Below are 15,878 nucleotides of genomic sequence, written 5' to 3'. Positions count from 1 at the left end.
TATATTCATGAATCACTGTGATTAGAATTTCTATTCTGCTACTGCAGCCATTACAGAAATTTCTCTTTTCCACATAATTTGTGTTTGTAGATATTTGTATTCATCGTGGCTCCATGGACTCTACACTTCACATTACAAAAGCCACCTGGTTTGAACCGGAAGGAGACACAAACCCAGCCTGGACTGGCTAGCATATTCCTTTTGCCAGTCTCAAAAAAGGATAAATGCATCAGCATAAAATCTGCACCAAATCTGCATCTTCTGCATCTTGGAAATAGGACAGCAGCCAAAATCCTAATGTGTATTCAGTGACTGCAAATAATATTATTAGCAGTTACTGGTATTTAATATCTTATTGCATATAATAATATATACACAGTTTGTGTGTTATGTGTTTGATTAGGGTTAGGGTTAGCCAAGTAGTGTATATTGTTAGAGGTGAGCAAAATTAATAAATAAACCATTGTAAAGTCCTCGGAAGTGATGGGAACATCACTGCAGTGTGCTGTGCTCGATGCTCATTAGCTGACTATAAGTAATCACACAGCATATCAGATTTCTAGTAGAAACAGATGGCCACGCGGTGATCTGAATATTATTATCGTTGTGTTACTGTGGATGTATCAGAAGAGGTTTTTTTTTCATTTTATACACAAAATTAGAGAAAAAACTGTTTCAAGCAACACAGATGTTTAGCTTATTATCCATTACACTACCTTCAGTCTGATTGGTGCCAGATTCCTTCTGCAGCATGACAACAAGCCGAAATATACATACAATATTAAGTCGTAAAGAACTGTCCTCGGCTACAAGAAGAAAAGGAACAGATGGTATTGTTCCCTTGATCTTACATCATTGCATCAGTCTGGGATTACATTAAGATACAGAAGCAACTGTGACAGGAGAAATAGTAAGAAGAGAAGAAACAGTACATTCTTAGCAAGTTCTCATAGATGCGTGTAATACTTAGCAGAACTTCTGCCACATTTTAATTTAATATAGGATCTATTTCTGCAGTTTCTGTGTAATAAGCAGAAACAGAGCTGGAAATTGCAAAACTGCCTGTTTCTATTTAATAACATAACCTATTAAAGCAAACTTAAAAAGTGTGTGATTATTACCTGGAAACACTTGTGGTAGTTTCTGTGTAATAAGCAGGAAACAGAGCTGCAAAATGCAAAGCTACCCGCTTCCATTTAATAAAGTCCTGAGCAAGTTTTCAAGGATCCAGACTTTCATGTAACTTTTAAAGGATCTTGAGTGAACTGTAGTTCTCTGGGATTTCTGAGCATCTTTCAAAGATTTTCCCTGGACATTGATGGCTTTTCACTCATTTTCAGTATCTGACCATTTTTTGTTGTTGTTTTTTTTTTTTCTTGGCCTATCTCAGTGTCTGTGAAGAAAATAGAGACGTGGAGGACAAAAGTGCCAGGCGTAAAAACAAAAAAGTGCATATTTACAACAGATGAACAATATCTGAAAGTCATTAAGTAGCAAAATAACAACAATAACAACAACATCCAGCAAGACACGACACAGGATCTCAAAGCTGCATGAGGTCCCTTCAGCTGATCCATCTACTGTTTGCTGAAGTCTCATTAGAAATGTTAGATATGGTTGCAGTGGAAGGCTGGCTGTCAAGTAAGGCTGGCAGAAACTCACTGGCAATAGGTGTCATGGAGTGATGAATCCAAATTTAAAAGCTTAGGTTCAAATCATGGTCAGGATGTACTGAAGAGGTCAGGAGTGTTGGGACATTTGTAAAACATTGTCATGGTTCGGGGCTGCATTTCAGTCAGTGGTATTGGAGGTCTAATTAAAACTGATGGAATAATGAACGCAGACAAGTACAGTCTGATTTTGACCCATCACACAATACCATTGTGAAACTATTTGCTTGGCTATCATTTTTAAGCATGACAATGACCCCAAACATGTTGCCAATGGAGTGAAATATGTGGAAAAGATTACAGAATGGAGTCTGTCTTGGGGTGAGAGGCAGTGTCCACCCTGGACAAGTCACCAGTCTGTCACAGGGCTAACACATAGACAGACAACAATTCGCACTCACACCTATGAGCAATTTAGTGTTTCCAATTAACCTATCCCCCCTAACTGCATGTCTTTGGATTGGGGAGGAAGCTGGAGTCCACAGCGAGAGCCCACGCAAACACAGGGAGAACATGCAAACACTCAGAAAGATGGTGGAATTGAACTCAGGACCTTTATGCTGTGAGGCAACAGTGCTAACCACCGTGTCACCAGTATATATGTGATATGTATTTTGTTAATGTAAAATGCCCAAAAGCCAGAACGGTATTTCTAATTTGAATACTTTGCCACTGAAGTCTGACCAATATTCCATCAACATAGTCTTTATGCTTGGTGCACTAAATGACCAGTAGTGTTAGTTACCACTGAGATAGGATATGAGCTCAAACGGAAAAACTGATGAGTAACAGTGATTTAATTTGAATGGGCAGAGATGACATCTTCATCCATGAGGGAACTTCAAACCCATATTTGGTGAGTCACAAATGATGGCAGGAATGATGAAGTGTGGTTTCCTGGAGATCTTATATTAGCAAGATAAATCAAAGCTGTAGCTTCATGTGTGATTAATATTTTTTTTTCATCTACCCTATTAAATATTGTTCGAAGCACCACACAGAGCATATCTTTTTAGACTAATTCCACATAATATGTTCTGTTCATCTGTGCTATTCTGAGAAGCTTTTTTTTTTTTTGATGAGATAAAACCACTGCAAAACTAATGCATATCTGAAAATATCTGATTAGTCGCAACAATATGGGCTACCATGGAAACAAAAAAATCTTCCAGTCTAAAGTAGCGCAGAGTGGAAAGACATGAACCCAAGCACATCCAGCATCACTGGAGCTCAGAGATCATTTCTCACTTTGAAGTGCGCTGTCGACCAGTGCCTGCAGTTGCTGTTGACACAGACTGGAAGCAAACAAAATCTGGGCCATTATGTATTTAATGATGGAAGAGGACATACCCAAGAGACCACAACTGTTACTCTCTAGGCTCTGTGGACAGCAGGCTGTTAGAACTACTGCACAGACAAAAAAATAATAATTTGACAATTTTAAGATCTTGACGTGCAGATACTGAAGTGGCTGATATAAATAAAAGTGTACCTAGAAATGAGCGTGATTAAGCTGCAGCGCTCTAGATTTTTTTCACACAAAATTCTGATGAATTTTCTTTACAGAAATTTTCTTTACAGGAAATGTAAAGACTAAGAAGTTTATTCTTAGTAGTAAATCTAAGAAGGAATATACATTTATGTATTGTAGGGCAGATGGATCAGATAGTAGAAGTATGACTCTAGGCAGTTAGTCAGTCAATCAAGATCACTTATTTGTAACAGGAAATCAAGGACCGTGTTGGGGATCATTAATCATGAATTGCAATTCTCTAACTTTTCCTCATTACCAGTAGGTCAAATGCTTAAATAAAAGGTCTTGCAAAATTTGATGCACGTATTAAGGTGTCCCAAAGGAAACATAATGACTTTAGTGAGAAATGCTATCACAGCAAACTTTTTTGTTTTTGATGTAGGGCGGCAACAGCGAATCAAAACCCGACTATACATCCCTGTAAATATTTCTTGTAAAAACTCCCCCAAAACATCATAGAATAAAAATGTACAATGTACCATACAATACTGAAACCAACTTATAAAGCTGTGCAAACTTCTTTGCTTCTGACAATGGGAGTAATTACAAAAGCACTGTGGTTAGGATGCATGCATCCAGTAAGGAGAAGCCACACTGTTTGTCCTTACCGTCGATCGCATCCAGCCTGTAAATTACTGCCATCTCGTGGCTGCAGTTGGCTATTGACTCTGGAAGCAGGATTAACTCTGCCTCCGAATTCACTGAAATCTGCAGTCTTGACTTCATGGACAGGATAAAAATTACTAAATCTCTCTCTAACTCTCTCTAACAAAGAGTTATCTCTAACAAACAACCTGTCTAACAGTACATCTTAAATAGCTATTTTTCTAGGTATTTTCAAAGTGTTTTACTTCTACTTCTACTTTAAATGAATGGTTATAAAAACACTCGTTATTGACAACTAATGGGAAAACATTTAGATGACAACTGAATACTTACCGTTGTCTTGTTGATGGTGGTGGTAGTAGTGGTGGTGGGGGGTCTGTGAAAGTCCCCACACATCACTGCTATGTTGCTAATCTTGCTCCTTTTGTCAACTCTGGCAAAACAGTCTTTTCTGGTTGATACATTTCTACCAATCTGCCAGCAGTAATGTAAAATGCAGAGCAATAGAAACATTTTCCCAGCAATTGTAGCATTATTCAGCATTGGGTAAATTTGTTTTGCAAAGGCTTGAAAGTAATGGCTATTACTGTATACATAAAAGTCACTTATTCCAGTGCTGACTGCATCATTGAGGATATCAGTTGCAAATTGCTAATTGTCCTAAAACTAAAAGGGACATTGTAAAACACCAAAAAAAAGATGCTGAAGAGAGCTGTCTGTGTCTTCCAATTGTTGATCCAACAAAAGCATGCTGGTCTAAGTCTCCAGTGACAGATTATGTGTGTTTGAATACGGTCTCAGGAGACCTGGGCACACAGTGAATATGCAAATAAATCTACAGACAACCAATTACGCTGAAAACTTTTCAAACAACTCTTCAAACCACAAGGAAGAGACATGTTGCAACTTGAAAAACACAAAGAGAGTAAGAAGTGAGAGAGTGAGAGTCACAGTATGAAGATATTTTGACAATGTATGAGTTTACATTCAACACTAGATTATAATGGCAACACTTTAAAACACAATGATAAATAATATAAAATAGGTACCCAGTAATCATCTATCCAATGGAAAAATGATGGGTTATGTAACATTTCTATATTACATTGATTAGTTGTGTGTTTACATGCCTGTGTTGGATAATGGAAATGAGTTAAGCAGAATTAGCGTTGGCTTCTCTGTGGGAGTTTTTTACAGATAGTAAAGCCAATTTTCCAGTGACATTAATAGTGATTAATAGTGCTGTGTTGTCAACGCTGTTTGATCGGACACAAGTGGAGAGGCAGTTTGGTGGGAAGATTCCTAAAAAAGAGCCAGAGTCAACACAAAGACATGCTATTTGTTTAACAAGAACTATAGAAGGAGACTGACCAGCAGCTGGATGAGTAGAATAGAAAATGAACAGAAATAGAATAGAAATATCCTTTGATGTCCCTCATTAGGGAAATTCAGGTGCGTGGAGCATGCAGATTCACACAAAAATAAAAATAAAAAGGAAAAAAATGTACAGTTATTAAAAATAGCATACTCGGATCCAAAGAAATGTGTAACTGAGTAAGAATCTTTTTTAAATGTGCAAAAAGTGGTGTATATTTGTGCTTTATAAACAATGACAGACTATTTACAGAAAATGGAAAAACTGTGCAAATGACAGCAGGGATGCAAACAACTTTTTGTGTTTGTTGGGAGCAGTGATGGTTATAAAGTCTAACAGCTGCTGGGAGGAAAGACCTGCGATAACACTCCTTTGTACACCTAGAATACAGCAGTCTGTCACGGAAGATGCACTCCACTTCTGCAACAGCTTTATGCATGGGTTGGGGACATTGTTCAAGAGTGATGTGATTTTTGCCAAAGTTCCTCTACCACCTCCTATAACCTGCACTGGGTTGAGGGGGAATCCTAGCACAGAGCTGGGCTTCCTGATGAGCTTATCCATCTGCTTCCTCTCAGGTGTAGATAAGCTGCTATGCATTAATTAGGGGAGTCTGCATAAACTTTCATGGTAAATTAAAAAATTAAAATGGACTCCAGAAGACCAAAAAGGTGGCTTGCGATATCAGGAAGCACAACTCTATCAGCATGTCCTATAAGTCCTGATGAGCCCCAGCTGACATGCTGTTTGGGAGATGCTCTGACACAGTAGTCTAGCAATTACACTCTTGTTTAACTGTATAGGTGCTTGACACTTGTCCATTTCCAGTGCTTCCAACATTAAGTTCTAGTGCTCATCCAATGCAGTTTCATGAATGTAATAAATGTTGTTCACCTCACCTGTCAGTGTTTTTTAATGTTGTAGATGATCAGTATAATCACCATGCTCAATATTTTTATATCTGAAGCAAAAATGCTGTTCTCTTCAGCTTCCCAACAGTGCCAAAAACTGTTTTCCTCAGGTGCTGAGAAGATGTGAGAAAGTCCTTGTTTATTCATGTTTCCAGCTATCTCTAGTGATCTTACTTGTTCGGATCCCCATGAGTTTTCTGCATACAGTAGGAAAATCCTTATGAATAATTTAGATAAAAGATAAAAATGTATGTTTACTGCTTTGGCTGCTTCATATGCTAATCCAAACAATTCTATTTCACCTAGGGATCTTCTGTGGATCTGAGAGAAGCGTTTGACAGTGCATACTCCCCTCACCTTTGAGATGTTGGAGAGCTCGACAGAGACCAGGAAATCGAATGGAAGAAACAGAGCAATGTTTGTGTCTCAGCCTCAACATTACACCTCAATCTTTTATGTAAAATCTGCTGTTTTCCATTTCATACGCTTTCCCTTTCCAAGCCTTGATTTAAATTGGGCATGGCCACTTTAAAATCTTTGCATTTACTGTACAGTGGCCCAGAGGCTCAAGCTGTCCTCTGGGATCCAAACCTAATGAATGGTTAAGCTGACAGTCATCAGCAAGTAGCGAGCACTTTTTTGCATAAATCTGGGCACTCCCCTCACAGCCTTTGGCATGTCAATAAACGGAGTAGTAGAGGAGGAAGGATTGTGGCAAGCGGTGGAGGGGGGGATTTTTTTGTACTTGTCAACTCTGTCTTGTTCCACTCATTAAGTACAGTGAGATTAAGCTGGTGTTGAGACTGAGGGGGAGCTGTGGTTCATGGCAGGTTGAATTGGCATGCATGCAGTGGGCTCAGTCAGAAGCTCATCATAGGTCTATGAACAGGCAGGGCTGGGAGGAAAACAGACAATTAAATCAATAATTCGGCAGTCAGGAGATCACTGCACTGGCTGCTGCTCCCTGTCAGCCTTTACGAAGAAAAAGTAATATGAAGAAGACTTTCTTCTCTTCATATTCAAGTTGCTTATATAAGCTAAGAATGATGAAACCTTTGTCCTGTGTCAGGAACCTCCTATGACATCTGTTTCCCAACTTCAACCTTTAACTCTGAAATAATCAAAGCATATGTAACAAGCTGTGCTTTAAAGGACGAAATTCACTTTAAGACACATCATAGTTTGAAAACTCCTCCTTCATCACTAAATAAAAATCATAGAACTTACTCTAAAATTTGCAGTTAAAGTGGAGTGTACACTGACAAAAATTTAGTCTATGACAAAACTGACTCTCAGTTGGGGTTTTATCATTTTATGTTAACCAGCAGTATTAGAAGCTGTGGAGCCCCTCGAGATTCAGCTTCTTTTTCACAGCCCAAAGTTGCCCAATCATATTGAAATATGGGGAAATTTGAGGTGAACGCGACATCTTAAAGTCTTTGTTACGTTGTTCCAGCCGTTATATGTAACAGCATGCAGTTGTGACACCACTGGATTCAAGTATCTGTCTGTGCCCTGTTGGGAATGAGAATAGACTGTTGTCGTTTCTCTGAGGCCAACTTTTGATGCTTTGGAGCCAGCGGGTGGGTGCTTTTGATCATGGACATTGCCTTTGTTGCCCTTATGCTTCTGGTCACTGAAGTCTAGTCTATGCTTTGTGTTTTGTCGTGGACTGCAGAATGAAACTGGGACAACCCAGCACCTCTGTGAATCTGTTGTTGACAGATAAGAATTGATTATGCAGAAAATAAGCCTAAAAGTTTTTGCACAGTACTGTTGGCATCCAGTAAACGTAGACATAGAAATAACTGTCCTGGCACAAGCTTGGCTAATAGAGGCCACTTCAGGTTTTCTCTCAATGGAATTTTCGTTTCATTGCTTTTTAAATGTTTGATATTCTTTACCAGCAAAAGCGTTATAGATCTTTTACAATTTTATCTGTATCCTGCAGCATTTCACCACTTAACTTTGGCAAAACTTCTATTTACAACATTTTTTGGAATACCAGTCAACAACTAAATAGAAGAAGAAGAAGAAGAAGAAGAAGAAGAAGAAGAAGAAGAAGAAGAAGAAGAAGAAGAAGAAGAAGACTGGTACAGTGTCTGCAGGTTTCAGCGACTGTTAAAAGAGACTTTACTTAAGCATGAAGCAAGAAGCAGGAAGAGGTAAAAACAAAACTAAAACATGTATATAAATCATAACAAGATGATAATAATAGGATCATATATACATGAAGAGTATTTTTTGTGTTTTGGCTTTGATCAGTTTGGACAGCTTTGATGTAACTTCCTCCCCCTTTAAAGCAGAAACCCTTTTTCTCCAGAAACAACATTTAATCTTTTTTCATATTTATGTGTTTTCTCTGTTAGAAAACAGGATACAATATATTATTAATCCTCTTAACTTAAAAAAAAAGTAGAATAATGTGAGAAACTTAAGAAGTCTGGAAAATCAATATTTCTCTTTCTCCAGTGTGGTATTTTTCTATCTGTGCCTCTCTATTACTCCCTCCCGTCATTTCATTTTCTGTGTTGTCTCGGATTCTCATTAACACCGCTGCCCTGTTGGCTCTTCGCCTCCCCGATCGCCCCTTTGTGAAGCTACATAGCCACTTCTTTGCTTGATTCAGCCCATCTCACCACCTTTCATAAACAATGTGTCAGATGTATGAAAGTAATGGGGGGGTAGGAGACATCCAATTAAAAGCACAATGCATTATTATTTCACAGCTCCCCGTCTCTGCCATCTGCAAAAGCCCTTCATATTATATAACAGCTCCGTGTCAAGAGAGCCAGCCTGTGGAGGACAAGTTGAGGTCTTCACCGATGATGCAGCTCGCCAACTCTGGACTTTCCTCAGCAGCTTGCGTACTACCCCTCACTCCTCCCCCTTCTTCCCTTTGCCATATCCACCCACCCATCCACCCACCAGCCCACCCTCTCCCTGCCTTTCTTACGCACACATACACACATACACTCAATCACGAATGCACAGGGATTGCAGCAGCAGCAGCAGCAGCAGCAGCACTGCGAGATGGAGATCTCCGCTGCGTGTGTGAGTGCCTGTTCCCGGTGAGTGCAGGGACAAGAGCAAACGAGTGTCAGTGATGCTTGAATGAGGTGTATGAGGGAGAAGAGGGGGAGAGATCGGTGTAAAAGCCAGGAGGGGGGTGTCAGTGAGGACCCGATCAGGTTTTGAGGCAATGTCTGTCTGCTTCTTTCCCTCTTCTATCCCTATAACCTGAATCTTTGCCGGATGTGCCACAACTACTCCAGCTGTCACTGCACCGGCTGCCTCTCTCTCAGCACTCCCGCAGCCTGTGAGAGCTGCTCCAGTGGCTGGACGGTACCCTGGCACCCACTGAGTACATGGATGAGCAGTGGATCTACAGGGGATCTGTGCTATCTTGTCCTTTGCACCTTTGATCTGTTTCTCAAGGTAAGAGTTACTTCTTTTTTTCTTTCTTTTTTTTTGAGTTGCACACACATTCACAGGTATTGTGATAAAAGTGGGTGATTCATTTAGTCTGCCTTTTAAAAATGTTACTAAATCAAAATGTCAAAGGCATGCACGTATTCTGATAGAAATTGGTTAAAGTCCTTGTGTTGCATGCATGTGTATATCCCTGCATGCATTAGATATGGATAAATTAGGGAGGGGGCATTTCTGCATCCAAGCATTTCAAGGTTTTATGACTAATCAGGAGAACACGTCAAAGGTTTTTCTCCACATCTGAAAATGAAGATGAATAGTGATGTAATTCGACTTTGATTAATGTACTTATCATTATGCATATCTTTGCAGCCTCTGACAGACATGCAGTATTTATCCAGTGAGGCATAGGCTGATTATCGAGATTGCTGTACTTGGGAATTGTCTGGGCTTGATAGTGAGGAATATTGATGAGCGCTCACTAATAGACTAGTGTAAAGACTATTGCATATTGTCCTGTCAGAATGATGATCATTTACGAGAAAGCACCTATTGTAAGTAATGCGAACTATGTAAGAAATTCATATGCGGCGACTGATGTCCTCCTCAAGGCTGAATTTGATGAAAGGTGGATTCAGCCTTATCATGACTAAGGACATGTGTGATCTCGGAGTCTCTTGGGGTACTGCATCACATCCAGAGCTGCACTTGTATTTGGTGTCAGCCGTAGCCGCCCCCCCTCTCTCTCTATCCCTCTATTTTCTACACGTCAGTCCTTGACTACCAGAATTCACAGGAAACGTAGATATGGCACGGCTTTAAGGCGCCCCGCACAGAAGCAGCTTGTCTATTTAACCATCGTTTTCACTTGTTGTCTTGTACATGACACCTGAGTTAATCATCAGGTTTACCTGAGTAAACACGTATGCCCAAATCCCAGCCAGTTATTAATCAGTGAACTCATTAGGGAGATGTACTATAGATTTAACTGTCAAAGGGAAAGATGGACTTTGCCATTCCTTCATACAAGAAGAAGCCCACCCTGGCAGTAGAGCATGTGATTGCCAAAAAAAAAGACCTTCTTCATGTCACCCTCTTCAAACTTCCTCTTCCCAAGGATCCATTTCACAGCCCGTGCTCTCAGAGATAAAGGGATGGGAGCTTTTTTTTAAAAAACGCTATTCGTCTATAACAGAAAGTGCTTCACAGTGATAAATTTTTGAAGCCAATAAAGTCATAAAGCAAACTTTTACAGGTGTAGCCTGCAGCCAGTATAGATACAGATAGCTGGACGACAGCAGGAATGAGATGGTGTGCGTGTGTGATGCTCTCAAAACGGGCTGGGATGTCTTTCAAAAACTGAGGACGAGACTATATATTCCACCAAAGCGGCCTACAATGTTGCTGGAAGAAGAGGACTATTGAGAAAGCATTACTCGAGCGTGGACCAACTAAAGGCAAAACCTGTACACAGCCTCAAGGACTATCAAAGGGAAAGACTGCGAGGTGACATCTTGCCCTTTACATTGTGCTTATTAAGGCAAAGCTGGTGCAATGTCATTCTCTTTAATTTATGCTAATAGTGAGTAAAAATTCCTCATTTAAAGTGGATGCATTGCACAGTAACGACGCACACAGTATAATACACAGTGAATGATGAGCACAGCAAAATCCCATCTTATAACAAAAACAGGGGATTTACTTTGCAGTACTCCAGTGTTTTAGAAGTCATTAGTAAAATCACGAGCCATAGCATCAAAGAGCATTCACTGTTTATGTTGCGTTCAGTAAATTCATGTTTGAAGAGTAGGAGGCTACGATAGTTACTCAACCATTAATGAGAGTGGCCAGACAGTGTTCTCATATGTAAATATCCCACAGATGCACTTCAGTAATTATTGTGTTGATGCAGGCTGACAAGGATGTAAGGCGATCCGAGCAAAGCCGTCTCTTTCTCTCTGCTTTGCGTTGGGGCATAAATCATGAGTCAGCAGTGTTGCAGGCCTACTATTGCACTGAAAAATGGATCCAAACACCTATCAACATTCTTCATTAACAGTCACGTTTCTACCGCATTGTGATCACGATAATCAATCATGTTAGTGTAGCTAAAGGTGAGTTTTGTTTTGAGTTTTTTTTTTCTCATACATGCAGTATTTTAGGTTGAAGAACTGAAGGGCAATTGGAACAGACAACATGGTCTGCCAGGGTACATAAGGAGATTTCAGAGGATTACTTTTGCAATTTTAGAGTCAATGCATTATTCATAATCCTTTGGATAGCTGAGGCCAAATCAGGGAAGGACCTCAGGTCATTAGCAGAGATAGCTTGCTTCGAGGAGGACGAGAAAGAAGATGACGAGGAAAAGGAGATTCTCTTTCAGCTGTTTGAATATATCCATGTGTGACAACAGTCTCTCTCTCAGCAGGGCTTTCGTCTCGCTTTCACTCTGCGTATCTGACTTCCAACAATAATAAGTCACTGAAGAGCTTTTCTAGAGTCCCTTTATGTGAATTACCATTTAACTCCTTAGCATGCCTTACATGACTGCATAAGAAATTGTATGCACTTATAAGAGACTTCCTGCAGATGTGATTACCTTTTCAGCTGTGTGAGATTGGTATTTATGAGTGTGAAATAGCATGAGCCCATGTGAAACAGCTGTGAACAAATGCTTTTTTTTTTCCCGTAGAAATGCCTCTGACAAACATCTCGCGCTCGAATCAAAGTGCATACTAAGCTATGTTTCAGAACAAATACCAGCGTCCAATAAAATTCATCTGCTCCATACTCCAAAACAACTGTGCGTAAATTCATGACACAGCAGACCATATTGTTTTTGTGCAATGAGACTGAGCTCGTTGCCTGCTTTTATTTATTTATTTTTGCCTTTCTTTTTCCTCGTTTGGCACCGAAAGCGTCGCACTGACTAAAGTGACGCTAAGAGCTGTTGGCATGTATTGTTTTCTAGCATTGACAGGAAGCAAGATGAAACATAGTGTCCTCTAAATATATTCCATTTCACCAACAGTTAGAGCTGAGGGTTAGGTTAAAGTGGACACTCAGCAAGGTGAAGCACATGGCACAAGTCCCAAGAAATAAGCCCTCGTGCTTTGTGTTATCAGTCTCTCTCTGCTTTGGTGTTCATCTGTGTGTATGCGCCTCTTAGGATTCTGGCAAAGGCCTCTCTTTGAAAGGTGACAACAAGGCCAAAATACACTAACACTCACACACACACTCTGTCTCTCGTTCTTTCACTCACAGACAAGTGAATGAAAGTCAAGCACACACATATAGATGTTTAAGTAGATCTATATTCTATATACAAATGCCCATGTACATGCAAATAAAATACAGGAGCGACTTACATGGAAAACTCTTTCCATCGTTAGAAAGTATGTGTGCTAGTCATATTACACTGAGTTATTCAATCTTTTGTAATTACTTTTTTGGTCATTATGTCACTGTAACTCCACATGAACTGTAGTTGTAGATCAGCTGCGAATGGGAAATGAACAATAATCCAATCTACCCATGCTTTTTGTTTTACAAATTTCTTGGGAGTAGTGAAACTGACAGTAAGGAAATGTCTCTTCAGTATAAATTTCCCCACCACAACAATCACATTGATAGATTTACAATGTCGCTAAATGATAAAACATGATTACTTTCCGAGAAGCTGCAACACCATGAATAGCTGGCTTTTGTGTGGTAATAAATGATTCATTGGAGTTTATTTATCGCGTGCTGTCTTGGCATATAAAAATGATTAACCAGCTCATTCTGATGTTTCCTTTCAGCCATATCAGACATCATTTCATTTCCTTGTGCTGCTTGATATATTTCATGTTCTAGATGTGAAATGTGTTTCATCACAGATGAGTCAGAAAATGTGTCATTTTTACTTGATCATATTGGTCTTATTTGGTCTTATTTGCACAGAGATTGGCATTAAGAGTAGTATTTATTTGGTTGTTTGTTTGTTTTTTAATTCAGTTTGAGCTCCTCTGTGTGATCAAGACAGTTTACGATGTATCGCAGCATGAGGTTACGCAATTGAAAGTTAAATATCGATCTGCCTACAGTGCCGGTGCATCATTTGTGTGGTAGCAGGTAGATGAGATGCATCTTATGAATTAATGATTAATTACACTCTTTCAGTGTCACTTTACAGATACGAGATGTAAATATTTATTTTGAGGAACTGCAAAAACAAAAAACAAAAAAAACCCTGAAACCACATAAAAATGCAGATCGAAAGCTGGAAACCAATCATTTCAGTTCAGGTTATTAAACTGTTGCATAAACCTATGTAATATTACCAATATGCTAACACAGCCAGTTAGGAAATATGCACTTTATAGCACTCTATAGTGTGCTATAGGATCACACTTAATATAGGTGATTTTCGTTCAGAAATATGCTCAAGTAATATAATTGAATCTAAATTTGTGATAAACAGCAATCTGTAAACATTAAAATCTGAAGGTCAGTTCACACGGACGACTCACATGAAAGAGATATCCGATACGATCGCAGAGCATCTCTAGGCTCTGACCTCGTCACTCCGCTTGGCACAGCAGCAACCAGGGAGTGACGATAATAAATTTCTCCCTACAGAGTTTAGACTCAGAGCAGGTGGATACAGGTGGAGGAGCCTAACGCTAGCTATTAATGCAGAGTTTAATATGTGTGGGCCACAGCTGCTGTGTCACCATTGCTTCTGGTATCAACCTCAGACCACAAGAGGAATATATATAAGCCCTGGGCTAAGCACCAACCACTCTGTGACCATTCCTTAACAAAACACCCCCAACTGTTGTGGGGAGAATGTTATCAAGCAACATAAAAGCAGCAGCTCACAATGACATGTTGTATGAAATGTTATATAGCGTGGATAGCGGGAGGAGTGTGTGCATGGATGTACGGTAAGCATAAGGCTGGCAACGAGTGCGGCTGAGTGCATCGGTGCAAAGCAGAGAACAGCCGTTTAGATGTAATTATGATATGAAGAACAGTAAAACAAGCTGTCATGCAAACCCATTTGTTTGTATTGGAATGCCTTCCCAATAGGAATAAAAATATGATAATTGTATTTGCAAACAAAAAAAATAAAAAGATGAGCATCTCAATGTGAGTCTCATGTTTATATTTATTTCAAATACTTTTTCAAGGAACTAGCAGCAGATTTCACTTGAAACACCCCATATAAAAGTATTTCCATTTCACTGCTACATAAATCAGTGACATATAAAAGGGGTGTCATGCATTTGTAAAGCAAAAGGCAAAAGATAAAAAAATAAGAGCAGCAATTCAAAGTTATCATTCCCAAGTGAATCTATGGCGCAGCAGTAGCAGACAGCAGCCTCGGCAATCCTATAGGCTGACGCTGATATGAAGCAAACAAAACCTAAACACATTAATGATGCTTACTTAAAATGTATTTCATAGCCTTCACATTAGCCTAACTACCAGATATTTTGGTTACTGATCTAAGTCAGTGATCTGGCATCTAAACTGCGGTAAGACATCAAGTTAACAGAAAAACTGTGCTTTTAGCTTGAGGTGTATATTTAGGCTGACAACTGATATAATGAAGAGGCAATAAACAGAGTATTGAATGATGGCAGCAGCAACAAGGAGAGCAGTGTGAACACAATTATTATTCTAAAAAGGTCTCTTGAAGCAAATTATCAAACAGTTGGCAGGGGACCGTGCTTATGAAATGCTACTGTCATGGCTGCAAGTGTTAGCATGAGGTGTGATTAAGAAACATTAACACAACGGAACGAGAGTTTAATCGAGCTTCAGTCGTGATGGTGCAAAACTAAATGGCACGTGCAAAGTAAATGTTATTTTGTATCCTAAATGAGTTTGATTTTAGATTCTGGATCAGTTTTGGATGAGCACCGCTGGCCTGTTCGATTTTTCAACAGCACTGTTGTGTTTGGAAACGTAATATTAAAAATGTTATTAAAAGAACAAAAAGTACCATTTTTGAGTCATCAGATACAGATGAAATATGATCATCTTTGTTCTTATTTTTACAGATTTCCTCCATGTTTAACACATTTATGTTGCAGATTGGTGCATCACCTGTACAGCATGGCAGCGGGTAGATGAGCTGCATCTTATGAATTAAGCACTTTGATTGTTATTTATTATGCTGAGAAATACAGACACTACAAGTGCAAACTTTACAGAAAAATTGTCAGGAAATATGTACTTTTTAACACTGTATTATAGTTCTTCTCTATATATTTGGCTGGTTCTCATTGTATTTATTTAAAGATATCAAGCCGTTTGTACATGTATTGAATCATGCATGAATCACTGGAGTCTTTTTCAAG

This window comes from Rhamphochromis longiceps, linkage group LG13, assembly GCF_057381845.1.
Source record: "Rhamphochromis longiceps isolate RC_006_pf linkage group LG13, R_longiceps_female_GT1.1, whole genome shotgun sequence".
Lineage (NCBI taxonomy): Eukaryota > Metazoa > Chordata > Actinopteri > Cichliformes > Cichlidae > Rhamphochromis > Rhamphochromis longiceps.
This window is presented reverse-complemented; position numbering follows the sequence as displayed.